The sequence below is a fragment of the Drosophila biarmipes genome, unplaced genomic scaffold, assembly GCF_025231255.1.
Source record: "Drosophila biarmipes strain raj3 unplaced genomic scaffold, RU_DBia_V1.1 ptg000009l, whole genome shotgun sequence".
Lineage (NCBI taxonomy): Eukaryota > Metazoa > Arthropoda > Insecta > Diptera > Drosophilidae > Drosophila > Drosophila biarmipes.
The window spans coordinates 1,804,819-1,817,529 of record NW_026114530.1 but is presented as its reverse complement, the minus strand read 5'-3'; the positions used below and the strand labels follow the sequence as shown (position 1 = coordinate 1,817,529).

The following is a 12,711-nucleotide window of genomic DNA, read 5'->3' as shown; positions in this document are numbered from 1 at the left end:
CTCCCGAAACCCAGGATCCAGATCGTCGAGATCTCATCGAACAGGATTAAATAAAAAGGGGTAAGTGTGTCGGAGCGAAGTTTCCGATTTATTAAAAACATCCCTACCCATAGCGGTAGATGATTTAGAGAAATTATATATTGAGACCTTCCGTCTGGAATTTTCACCACTCATTCATTGTAATAGGCTTCAAAAAGCTATCATAATATCAACAGTTCCCACAGTCATTGTTCTCTCTCTAGACAAGAACATATTTTTGGGCAATGTCAATATATTTTTAGTTAAGACCAAAAATTAATTCTATTATTATCTCTATATTCTTTTAATATAAATTATATGTATTATACGTTTAGACATATATAGTAATAACATTTCATCGGCGAGGTTCAGCCTTGTAGTTGTATGTACAATTTCAAGAGCACTCTGAGCGACGTTTGCAGTTTTTCAATGCAGTGGAGTAGGTCAAGAACAATGATATAACCTTCGACGGACAACCTCGACAATAGGGGATCGTTGTGCGAGGCCCGTCACGATCCATATGCACACGAATGTGTAAAAGGGAGGGAATATGGCCAAAACACAGCCCGATCGTATTGCAATCAAGCGAGAGCTAGGCTTGTGGGGCAGTGTGGACTGACGACTGACGAACTTTACGCGTTAATATTATTTTTTCCAGGCACTTTAAATATTAATTCTCGTTATGTTGGAGAGGAGAGAGGTTTACCAAGATCCCACGACCCGAATACGACGTAGCTTACGCCGGCAAAAATGGTGCCTGAACATCGGACGCCTCTCCTTTTCAGGACTCAGGCACTGGTAGACCCTCCAGGCGTAACGCCTGGACCTCGTTGGCAGGAATGAACAGACCGCCTTGACTTAGCAGTGTGGTGCTTCTTTAGACCAAGGCCACCTGTGTCACAGTTCGGAAATTCCTTGTAGGCTCCCACGGCGCTGGTTCCGACGACTCGCCTTGTTGTGGCTCCCTCGTAGTTTGCTTGGTTGGTATTCGTTCAAATGCTTGTTTTGACTGATTGTGTTTGACTGGCCGTAATCGACTGACTGATTACAATCTACTGATCCTCGCTGCCAGCGCCTTGTGGGTTTATAAAGGGCCTCCGGGAACCGTTATTCCCTTTTTGCGCACGGCCCGCCGAAACTGTCCACATCGGGTCTAAAGTCCATGGCTCCTGTTTGACCCTCTTATCCTTCACGCACTGCTTCCCGCCGACGTCCAGCTTGATGCTGCCATCCCGCTGATTCCGGTGACGCATGTGGCATGTTTGTGTGCCGCACCGCTGCCGAGATGTGGCACCTTCTTTCTCGGTCCAAAGTTCACGGCCGCGTCTAAAGTCCGGCGGCGTCCCGTTACTCCCATTTGCACTCGGCACTTTCGCTCCGCCCGCCAAGTCTTCTCTCTTTCTACATTCTTGGTCTGCAAACTCTCTTGGTCTCCAAACCCCTTTTGCTCTCCAAACCCTCTTGCTGTCCAAACTCCCATGTCTCCAAACTCTCTTGCACTCCAAGATGCCACGTTCTCCAAACTCTCCCGTTCTCCAACTCTAACGTCTCCGTCCTTGATCTCCAAACTCTCACGTTCTCCAACCGCTCTTCGCCACCCCGCCACTACGCGAATTCGTCGCGTACCTGGTGAGCGGCCGGCTATCTGCTGCTGAGATTTGTGTGGAGTTATTCAGTTATTCCCTTACTTCGGGAAAGATTTAAGAAAAATCAGCGCTCCCACTCTCCGATGTTCCCTTGTATATCCTAGCCCTTGAGTCATGGCGCATCACTTTCTGGCTCCCTCGGCGCTCCCTCGTTGCTCCCTCGACGTTCCCTCGACGCTTTCAACCTTGTTTCGTTTCCACAGCGCCGGTCGTCCTCCGCATAGCAACTTTAAATCTCCCGCTCCGATCCTCCATCTGTTCCCACTGGGCACCGATACTAATCGGCTCTAAATAGCCAGAGGGCCTGCTCACGATATCGATATCGCAGGTGCGGCGTTGCCACTTGTTCGCCGCGATGTTCATCATCACCGATATTTTTATTTTATCGTCCAGTGCCAATCGGTCGCCTATTGAGGCGTGGTTAAGTACTCTGATCTCTCACCCGACTCATCAACGGAATCTTTCTTGGCAGGTTGCCTTTGTTGACCATGAGTGCCCTTTCAGACTCCTGAAGCTAAGTTTCCTGGCTTGTCTTTCCTCATTATCCTTCGAGCATCCTTGGAGTTATCGATGTGCTTCTTCTTTCGCACCCGATATCCTTGATCTCCTTGGAGTTATCCTCGGGTTCTTTTCCACGTATGCTTTGGGCATCCTGGGAGCTATCCTTGTACCCTTTTCTCAGTGTCCTCTTTGGCATCCTTGGAGTCCTCCTCTGGTTATTTTCTGCCGTTTTCTATGAAGATTCTCGAAGTTATCCTCGGACTCCTCTCGTAGTATCCCTCACGAATCTTTGGGGTTTTACTGGTGCTTTTCGTATAATGTATCTGCTTGTAGCTGCTCGCTTGTGTTCTGTGTTTGTTGTTATTTCAGCTCGCTCACGTGGATGGTCCTCTCTTTTTTCGTGTTCACGTGCCGTGTTTTGCAGATTACTGGTGATGCAAAATCCGTGACCTGGTAAGGTCCGTCGTATTTTGGGGCCAACTTTTCTGCGAACCCCTCCACCGCCTTTGACAAAAGATGCTCCTTGGCCGACACGACGTCCCCTACCGCTGGTGTCCATTGTATCCTTCTTAGTTTGTAATGCCTAGCCTGATCCTGGGAGGAGGAGGATCCAGATTCCACCTTACAAAGTCGAACATTTCCCCGAGTTTGTTGGCCTTCTCCCCTGGGGTCTCAGCGGGTAGCCTTCTTCCTGTCGTATAGGGCGCTCGGTAGCCTTGGTTCTCTGCCTTGAGTAATAAACGCCAGTGTGTAGCCTGTGGATTCCAAAACACCCGTATTTTCTGACAGCATGATCTCAGGCCATTTCTCGTCCCAGTTTCTCTGATCCTGCCCTGTGAACTGCGCTATCATTGTCTTCACGGTCCTATTTGCTCTCTCTGTTGGGTTCTCTTGCGGGGTATATGGAAGATTTTGCTGCTGAACTATACTCCGTTGTCCGTTATGACTATCTTCGGGACCTCAAACCTTGCGATGATGCGCTCCCTGAACGCATTCTTTAGGGACTCGGCCGTCGCGCTCCGCAGAGGCACCAATTAAGTCCACTTGGAGAACCTGTCTTCAGCACCAGCAGCATTTGGTTGCCGTGTTTTGAACGCGGCAGGGGTCCGACGAAGTCTGCACATAATGTAGCCCATGGTTCCTACGGCAACTGCGTTAGCATTTTCCCAGCCGCCTGCATCTGATATATGTCTCGCACCCTCTTACGTGGGCTCGAGCATCTCGGTGCATGTCTGGCCAGTAGTACTGGGCTGCCAGACGTGCTATTGTCCTTCGGCTTCCTACGTGGCCAGCTGCCGGTGAGTGGTAGTTCTCTTTCAGCACCGTTTCTCGTAGAGTGTGGTATGTCCCTAATATTTCCGCGCATGTCCTGAATCCAGCTGCATGATGCGAGGCTTCCGCCACCGATGTCTCCTTGATCCCTCCCAGAGCTACTGGTAGTGGCTGCCTTGACAATGCGTCTTTTCATCACATTGAGTTGTCCCTTCCTATACTCTATTTCGAAGTGATACTGCTGCAACTCCAGGGACCATCTGGCGATCCTTCCTGAAGGGCTCTCGATGCTGTTGAGCCACTTCAGTGCCATGTGGTCGGTTACCACCTTGAAGTGGTACCCTTTCAAATATGTTTTCAGTTTCCGGATCGCCCAGACTATTGCCAAACACTCCTTCTCGGTCGTGGAGTAGTTTTTTCAGCCCGTTAAGCGTTCGTCTTGAGTAAGAGATCACTTTTTCGCCACGTTCAGTTTCCTGGGTTAAAATGACCCAATACCGTAATCACTTGCGTCCGTTTGCAGGACAAATGGTTATTCAAAATCTGGGCACGCCAGTACGGGGTCTGCCAGCCTTGCCTTTACTTCTTCGAATGCCGACTGATGTTCCTGTGTCCACACTTGTTGCCCTTGCGCAGCAGATCGTTGAGAGGTTTGACTATTTTTGCGAAGTCAGGTACAAATCGCCGGTACCATGATGCTTCTCCCAGGTACTGTCTTAGCTCTCTAACTGTTGACGGTGGCTCTAATTCGGCGATGGCTGATACCTTTTCCGGATCCGTGCCTATCCCGTCGCTAATCACTCTATGACCCAAATACAGCAGCTCCATCTTGAAAAACTGTCCTTTTTCCGGGTTTAATCTCAGATTAGCGTCTTTCAGCTGCCGGAATAACTCTTTCAAGTTTGCCTTGTGCTCTTCTAGTGTGCGCCCGATCTCTGTGATATCGTCCTGGTACGTAAATGCGTGCGGCGACATCTCGGGTTCAATCACCCAGTGACCGAATGGACCCAGTGACCCGCAGATGCCGAATGGAGTCCAAACGCATTACTCTCCACTGGAATAAGCCCTTTCCCGGCACTGTAAACGCTGCTTTCTTTCAGTGGGATTTGCGAGTAGCCATCCTTCAGGTCCAAGCTGCTTATGTACCGTGCCTCTCTCAGCTGGTCGAGGATATAATTTATTCGAGGCATCGGGTAGGCATCCTTTATCGATTTGGCGTTGATCTGTTTGAAGTCGACGCACAGTCTCCACTTGCCCGTCTTCTTTTTAACCATAACGATAGGAGAGCTGTGTGGGCTGGTTGAGTGATTTGGAGTAGCTCGTCCACCTTCGCATTGATTCCCCTTGAACTTTCGGGTTCTTTGGGTAGTATCGCTGTTTTATTGGTTTGTCGTCTTTCATCGTTATTTGATGCTCTGCCATGTTCGACATTCCTGTCATGGTTTTGAAACTGGATAGCTCTGCCACCAGGAAGTTCGCTGAGTCGTCATATTCGGTTTCCTGTTGTACGACTGCTACCGATAGCCTCTCCTCGAGCCACCCATTGTGTAGTTCCTGGCCGGTATTATCACCTCGTGTCCATCACACCTTATCTTGGTTCCGACTTGAGTTAGAAAGTTTCATCCTAATACCAATGAATCCACTACCCCTGGCAGTATCAGCAGGCTCATGGTCAGTCACTTGTTCCCGAATGCGATCTCCACCTCCAGCTGTTCATCGCTCCCGCCGCACCTTCCGTCTGCCAACCTATCTTGCCGCTGTGTCATCGTAATCCTCCCGATTAGCTTGCCCGTTAGTTTGGAGAGGTAGCATCTTGTGACCCCCGATCGCCTTTCTGCGGCTGAGGTCGCTGGGCATTTCCCGCCTGCTGGCAGCACTCGACGCTCCTGACACCTACTCTCCCGCACACCCAGCAGAACAACAGGCGTTGGAGTCGACATCCTCGTGCCCAGTGTTATTGGCCGCCGCACATTTGGCAGGCCTCATGGGGATCTGCAATGTGTGTCGTTCCCCGCGGCCTCTGTGTTGTGTTTGGCGGTCCCAGTTTCTCTGATCCTGCCCTGTGAACTGCGCTATCATTGTCTTCACGGTCCTATTTGCTCTCTCTGTTGGGTTCTCTTGCGGGGTATATGGAAGATTTTGCTGCTGAACTATACTCCGTTGTCCGTTATGACTATCTTCGGGACCTCAAACCTTGCGATGATGCGCTCCCTGAACGCATTCTTTAGGGACTCGGCCGTCGCGCTCCGCAGAGGCACCAATTAAGTCCACTTGGAGAACCTGTCTTCAGCACCAGCAGCATTTGGTTGCCGTGTTTTGAACGCGGCAGGGGTCCGACGAAGTCTGCACATACTGTAGCCCATGGTTCCTACGGCAACTGCGTTAGCATTTTCCCAGCCGCCTGCATCTGATATATGTCTCGCACCCTCTTACGTGGGCTCGAGCATCTCGGTGCATGTCTGGCCAGTAGTACTGGGCTGCCAGACGTGCTATTGTCCTTCGGCTTCCTACGTGGCCAGCTGCCGGTGAGTGGTAGTTCTCTTTCAGCACCGTTTCTCGTAGAGTGTGGTATGTCCCTAATACTTCCGCGCATGTCCTGAATCCAGCTGCATGATGCGAGGCTTCCGCCACCGATGTCTCCTTGATCCCTCCCAGAGCTACTGGTAGTGGCTGCCTTGACAATGCGTCTTTTCATCACATTGAGTTGTCCCTTCCTGTACTCTATTTCGAAGTGATACTGCTGCAACTCCAGGGACCATCTGGCGATCCTTCCTGAAGGGCTCTCGATGCTGTTGAGCCACTTCAGTGCCATGTGGTCGGTATTATCACCTCGTGTCCATCACACCTTATCTTGGTTCCGACTTGAGTTAGAAAGTTTCATCCTAATACCAATGAATCCACTACCCCTGGCAGTATCAGCAGGCTCATGGTCAGTCACTTGTTCCCGAATGCGATCTCCACCTCCAGCTGTTCATCGCTCCCGCCGCACCTTCCGTCTGCCAACCTATCTTGCCGCTGTGTCATCGTAATCCTCCCGATTAGCTTGCCCGTTAGTTTGGAGAGGTAGCATCTTGTGACCCCCGATCGCCTTTCTGCGGCTGAGGTCGCTGGGCATTTCCCGCCTGCTGGCAGCACTCGACGCTCCTGACACCTACTCTCCCGCACACCCAGCAGAACAACAGGCGTTGGAGTCGACATCCTCGTGCCCAGTGTTATTGGCCGCCGCACATTTGGCAGGCCTCATGGGGATCTGCAATGTGTGTCGTTCCCCGCGGCCTCTGTGTTATGTTTGGCGGTCCCAGTTTCTCTGATCCTGCCCTGTGAACTGCGCTATCATTGTCTTCACGGTCCTATTTGCTCTCTCTGTTGGGTTCTCTTGCGGGGTATATGGAAGATTTTGCTGCTGAACTATACTCCGTTGTCCGTTATGACTATCTTCGGGACCTCAAACCTTGCGATGATGCGCTCCCTGAACGCATTCTTTAGGGACTCGGCCGTCGCGCTCCGCAGAGGCACCAATTAAGTCCACTTGGAGAACCTGTCTTCAGCACCAGCAGCATTTGGTTGCCGTGTTTTGAACGCGGCAGGGGTCCGACGAAGTCTGCACATACTGTAGCCCATGGTTCCTACGGCAACTGCGTTAGCATTTTCCCAGCCGCCTGCATCTGATATATGTCTCGCACCCTCTTACGTGGGCTCGAGCATCTCGGTGCATGTCTGGCCAGTAGTACTGGGCTGCCAGACGTGCTATTGTCCTTCGGCTTCCTACGTGGCCAGCTGCCGGTGAGTGGTAGTTCTCTTTCAGCACCGTTTCTCGTAGAGTGTGGTATGTCCCTAATATTTCCGCGCATGTCCTGAATCCAGCTGCATGATGCGAGGCTTCCGCCACCGATGTCTCCTTGATCCCTCCCAGCGCTACTGGTAGTGGCTGCCTTGACAATGCGTCTTTTCATCACATTGAGTTGTCCCTTCCTGTACTCTATTTCGAAGTGATACTGCTGCAACTCCAGGGACCATCTGGCGATCCTTCCTGAAGGGCTCTCGATGCTGTTGAGCCACTTCAGTGCCATGTGGTCGGTTACCACCTTGAAGTGGTACCCTTTCAAATATGTTTTCAGTTTCCGGATCGCCCAGACTATTGCCAAACACTCCTTCTCGGTCGTGGAGTAGTTTTTTCAGCCCGTTAAGCGTTCGTCTTGAGTAAGAGATCACTTTTTCGCCACGTTCAGTTTCCTGGGTTAAAATGACCCAATACCGTAATCACTTGCGTCCGTTTGCAGGACAAATGGTTATTCAAAATCTGGGCACGCCAGTACGGGGTCTGCCAGCCTTGCCTTTACTTCTTCGAATGCCGACTGATGTTCCTGTGTCCACACTTGTTGCCCTTGCGCAGCAGATCGTTGAGAGGTTTGACTATTTTTGCGAAGTCAGGTACAAATCGCCGGTACCATTATGCTTCTCCCAGGTACTGTCTTAGCTCTCTAATGATACCTTTTCCGGATCCGTGCCTATCCCGTCGCTAATCACTCTATGACCCAAATACAGCAGCTCCATCTTGAAAAACTGTCCTTTTTCCGGGTTTAATCTCAGATTAGCGTCTTTCAACTGCCGGAATAACTCTTTCAAGTTTGCCTTGTGCTCTTCTAGTGTGCGCCCGATCACTGTGATATCGTCCTGGTACGCAAATGCGTGCGGCGACATCTCGGGTTCAATCACCCAGTGACCGAATGGACCCAGTGACCCGCAGATGCCGAATGGAGTCCAAACGCATTACTCTCCACTGGAATAAGCCCTTTCCCGGCACTGTAAACGCTGCTTTCTTTCAGTGGGATTTGCGAGTAGCCATCCTTCAGGTCCAAGCTGCTTATGTACCGCGCCTCTCTCAGCTGGTCGAGGATATAATTTATTCGAGGCATCGGGTAGGCATACTTTATCGATTTGGCGTTGATCTGTTTGAAGTCGACGCACAGTCTCCACTTGCCCGTCTTCTTCCTTACCATCACGATGGATGAGCTGTATGGGCTGGTTGAGTGATCTATGCATCCCATTTGGAGTAGCTCGTCCACCTTCGCATTGATTCCCCTTGAACTTTCGGGTTCTTTGGGTAGTATCGCTGTTTTATTGGCTTATTTGATGCTCTGCCATGTTCGACATTCCTGTCATGGTTTTGAAACTGGATAGCTCTGCCACCAGGAAGTTCGCTGAGTCGTCATATTCGGTTTCCTGTTGTACGACTGCTACCGATAGCCTCTCCTCGAGCCATCATTGTGTCGGTTCCTGGCCGGTATTATCACCTCGTGTCCATCACACCTTATCTTGGTTCCGACTTGAGTTAGAAAGTTTCATCCTAATACCAATGAATCCACTACCCCTGGCAGTATCAGCAGGCTCATGGTCAGTCACTTGTTCCCGAATGCGATCTCCACCTCCAGCTGTTCATCGATCCCGCCGCACCTTCCGTCTGCCAACCTATCTTGCCGCCGTGTCATCGTAATCCTCCCGGGAGCAGCCAGGTCGTCCGCCAGTTCCTTGCTTATAAAGCTCGCACTTGCCGCGGTGTCGATCGTGGCCTTGTACGTGACTCCCCCAACCGTCACCGCTGCGGACAACTGCTGCTCCTCCTCGATTAGCTTGCCCGTTAGTTTGAAGAGGTAGCATCTTGTGACCCCCGATCGCCTTTCTGCGGCTGAGGTCGCTGGGCATTTCCCACCTTCTGGCGTCCATTGGCCTCCTCGTAGTGCTCCTGTTGCCTGCTGTCGTGGGACTCGTTGCGGCGGTGAAAATTGTCTCCTCGCATCTTCTGCACGTGACCTGCGTTGGTGGTGACGACTTTGCCTGTGAGAACTTGTTTTCTTGGGCGAACGCTTCCCGTTCCTTTTCCAGTTCTTCGTATTCATCGGCTAATAGCATCAACGTGTCCAGGTTCGGCACTTTGTACGCCCTTAGGAAGATCCTTAGGCTTGGGGTGCAGTTTTCCTTTATGATCTTTAAGGTGTCTCTCGCAGAATAGCTTAGAGGCCTCGACATCGTCTGCATGTCTATCATGTAGTCTTTAAATGACTCACTGAAACCCTGCTTTCGTTGCCTGACCTGATCCGACAGCCCTGTAAAGAAATCTCTCGGCAGAAAGTAAAGATGGAAGCTCTCAATGAACTCCGGCAAGGTTTTCCATTGTTTATCGTTGGCGATAAACCACTTCAACGCCCTTTCTTTCAGCAACTCCGGCATTGCTCGGGGGATCATGTCTAGGTCTAAGCCGTAGGTGTTGGCGGACCATTCTACTTTCCAGGAACTCGACCGGTTTCTCCGCCCCGTCCAACCTGACTGACAATCGCGGACTTGTTTAGTGAACCTTGCATAATCCGACTGGCTGGGTGTAGAGGTCAGCACCGTTGTCTTCCTGTCCTGGCTTGACTCTCTCCTGTGGGCCTCCTTTTGCAAGTTGTCGACGCTCAAACTTGCTACTAGGTTATCCCCTTCAGCGTTAGTTAGCGTGGTACTCGGGCCGGCTCTGTCGTAATACTTAGCTTCCAGTCCAGCCCAGATGTCGGCCAGTTGTGGATCGTTCTCTGTCTCGGAGTAATACTCCGACAATGACTTCCTCATGTCTTCTAATCTGCCGTTCAGGGCGACATTAAGTCTTTGTGCGACCTGGGCGAAGTCCTCCTTCTTAAGGCGGTAAATTCACTTCTTTCCCATTCTGTTTATTTTGCTTCCACCGCTGGGACAATCACGTTTTGGGCGCCAGATGTAACGAACTGATTTGTTTGCTTTCTGCTCGCTACATTATTTGTGCGGCTAGCTCAGTAGATTGTGTGTGTTCGTCCCACCAAATTTATATAAACGTTCAGTGAGAAAGCACAGAATTCACTGCAGTCGGCTTTTTAATTTGCTTGTCTCGCTGCCTCCCACGGTATGGGTTGTCTCAATGTTCGCTCGCCTCGTTGACACGGTGTTTCTTGTCCGCTGCTTGTTCCTGACTCGTTCGACTCGGTGACTGCTCGGCCACGATTCAGACTCGCTATGGGGTCAGCATCGGGGCTTAGGGAAACGTCACCGTTCCCAGACTAGGGTTAACAGACTGACGAGTTCTCCAGGATCACTCCTCTCGACACACGACCGCATATCCCTTGCTCTGTCCCGGATGGTACCATGGGGGCTTCCCCCCAGATCGTGCGCACAGCCAAGGCGGAACGTCAGGAAGCTGGCTCGCTCTTCACTTCGCTTCTACGCCTCGTGTAAACGAACGTTCCATCCTAGCCACACCCTTTCGCGTACTGTGCCGTTCCTGCGGGCTCGATTCTCCTTGCGTGGTTGTTGCGGTGTCCTGCGAACTGCTCCTGGCAGGGTGGCTGTACGTCGCGTGACTTCTGTGTTGGGTTCGTGGGCTTACACCGATCCGGGACTTCTCTCCTTTCTGGCTCGTTACTCTCGGGGTTCAGTCGCGCCGCTCCGGGACTTCTCTCCCTTCTGGCTGATAGCGCCAGGACCTGCTCAACTCCACTTGGTGCAGTGTCACGCCCAAGTAGTCCTCGGGTCGAGGTACACTACTGCTCGACTGGCTTACTTCCGAGCTCACGATTTCAAGTCGCCGGCCTTAACTTCTCCAAGTCTGGTAGACCCTCCAGGCGTAACGGCAGGACTTCTTTGGCAGGAATGAACAGACCGCCTTGATTTAGCCGTGTAGTGCTTCCTTAGACCTCAGCCACCTGTGCCTCAGCTCAAAGATTCCTTGTAATCCGAATCCCAAACGTCTCGAGGTGACAATCTTGATCCTTAAAGGACTCGCCTTGTTGTGGCTCCCTCGTAGTTTGCTTGGTTGGTATTCGTTCAAATGCTTGACTTGACTAATTGTGCTCAGCTGACCGTAATCGACTGACTGATTGTATGCCACTGATCCTGCTGCTAGCGGCCTGCGTGCGTATATAGGGTCTCCGGGAACCGTTATTTTCCTTTTACGCACGGCCCGCCGAAACTGTCCACACCGTGTCCCAAGTTCATGGCTCCTGTTTGACCCTCTTATCCTTCACGCACTGCTTCCCGCCGACGTCCAGCCTGATACTGCCGTCCCGTTGATTCCGGTGACGCAAGTGGCATGTTTGTGTGCCGCACCGCTGCCGAGATGTGGCACCTTCTCTCTCGCTCCAAAGTTCACGGCCGCGTCCAAAGTCCGGCGGCGTCCCGTTACTCCCATTTGCACACGGCACTTTCGCTACGCCCGCCAAGTCTTCGCTCTCTCTCTCTCTCTCCATTCTTGGTCTCCAAACCCTCTTGCCCTCCAAACTCTCTTGCTCTCCAAACTCCCTTGTCTCCAAACTCTCTTGCTCTCCAAGATGCCACGTTCTCCAAACTCTCACTTTCTCCAAACTCTCACGTTCTCCAACTCTCACGTCTCCGTCCTTGACCTCCAATATCTCACGTTCTTCAACCGCTCTTGCCCACGCCGACACTATGTGAATTCGCCGCGTACCTGGTGAGCGGCCGGCCATATGCTGCTAGGATTTGTGTGGAGTTATTCAACTCCTCACACCATCTCTACGTTAAAAGAGAGAAAGAAAGGAATTTGCGCAGATTTGTGTAATTAATAACAAAATGGATAGTTTTCTTTAAATAATTTAGTTACCTGTTACTCATAGAATTAAAGGGTATACTAGATTCGTCGGAAAGTGTGTAAAAGGTAAAAGGAAGCGTTTCCGACCCCATAGAGTATATATATTCCAGATCAGGATCACTAGCCGAGTAGATCTAGCCATGTCCGTCTGTCTGTCTGTATGAACGCTGAAATCTCGGAAACTATAAGAGGTAGAATCACTTTTGGCATGCAGATTCTTTTAAGAGAGCAATATTGTATAATTGAATTCAAAGCGTAAAATTGATATTGACCGCGCCTTAACCGAAATGATCGCTGAGGACCTGCAGCCTTACAGTCTAGTAAAAAATAAATGACTTGTAAAGTACTCACAGGTATTATTATTAGCAGTGACTCCGTGACCTTCTCCACTACATGTAACTTACTCTTTACTTCTTGTATTTACTTTTACTATAAACACAGGTTTTATATAAGGAAATCTGGCAATTATTTCACTGCACTTCAAACGTTGCAGTTACACTTTTTTAACAGTTACAGTTCACTTTGTACACGACTATGCAATGAAAATAGCATCATTAGGCACCAAAAACTTTTTGGATGCTACTAAGCATTCGGCAAATAATATTACAAATACAATTCAAGAAATATTAACGCAGTGGAACGTTCTTGAAAAAACAGTTTGCA

General features: G+C 50.5%; 1 pseudogene; it reads right to left on the bottom strand.

Moving 5' to 3' along the window:
• Positions 1 to 2,205: 2,205 nt before the first annotated feature.
• LOC127011810 (uncharacterized) overlaps positions 2,206 to 12,711 on the bottom strand; it is a 129,102-nt pseudogene continuing 118,596 nt past the window's right edge.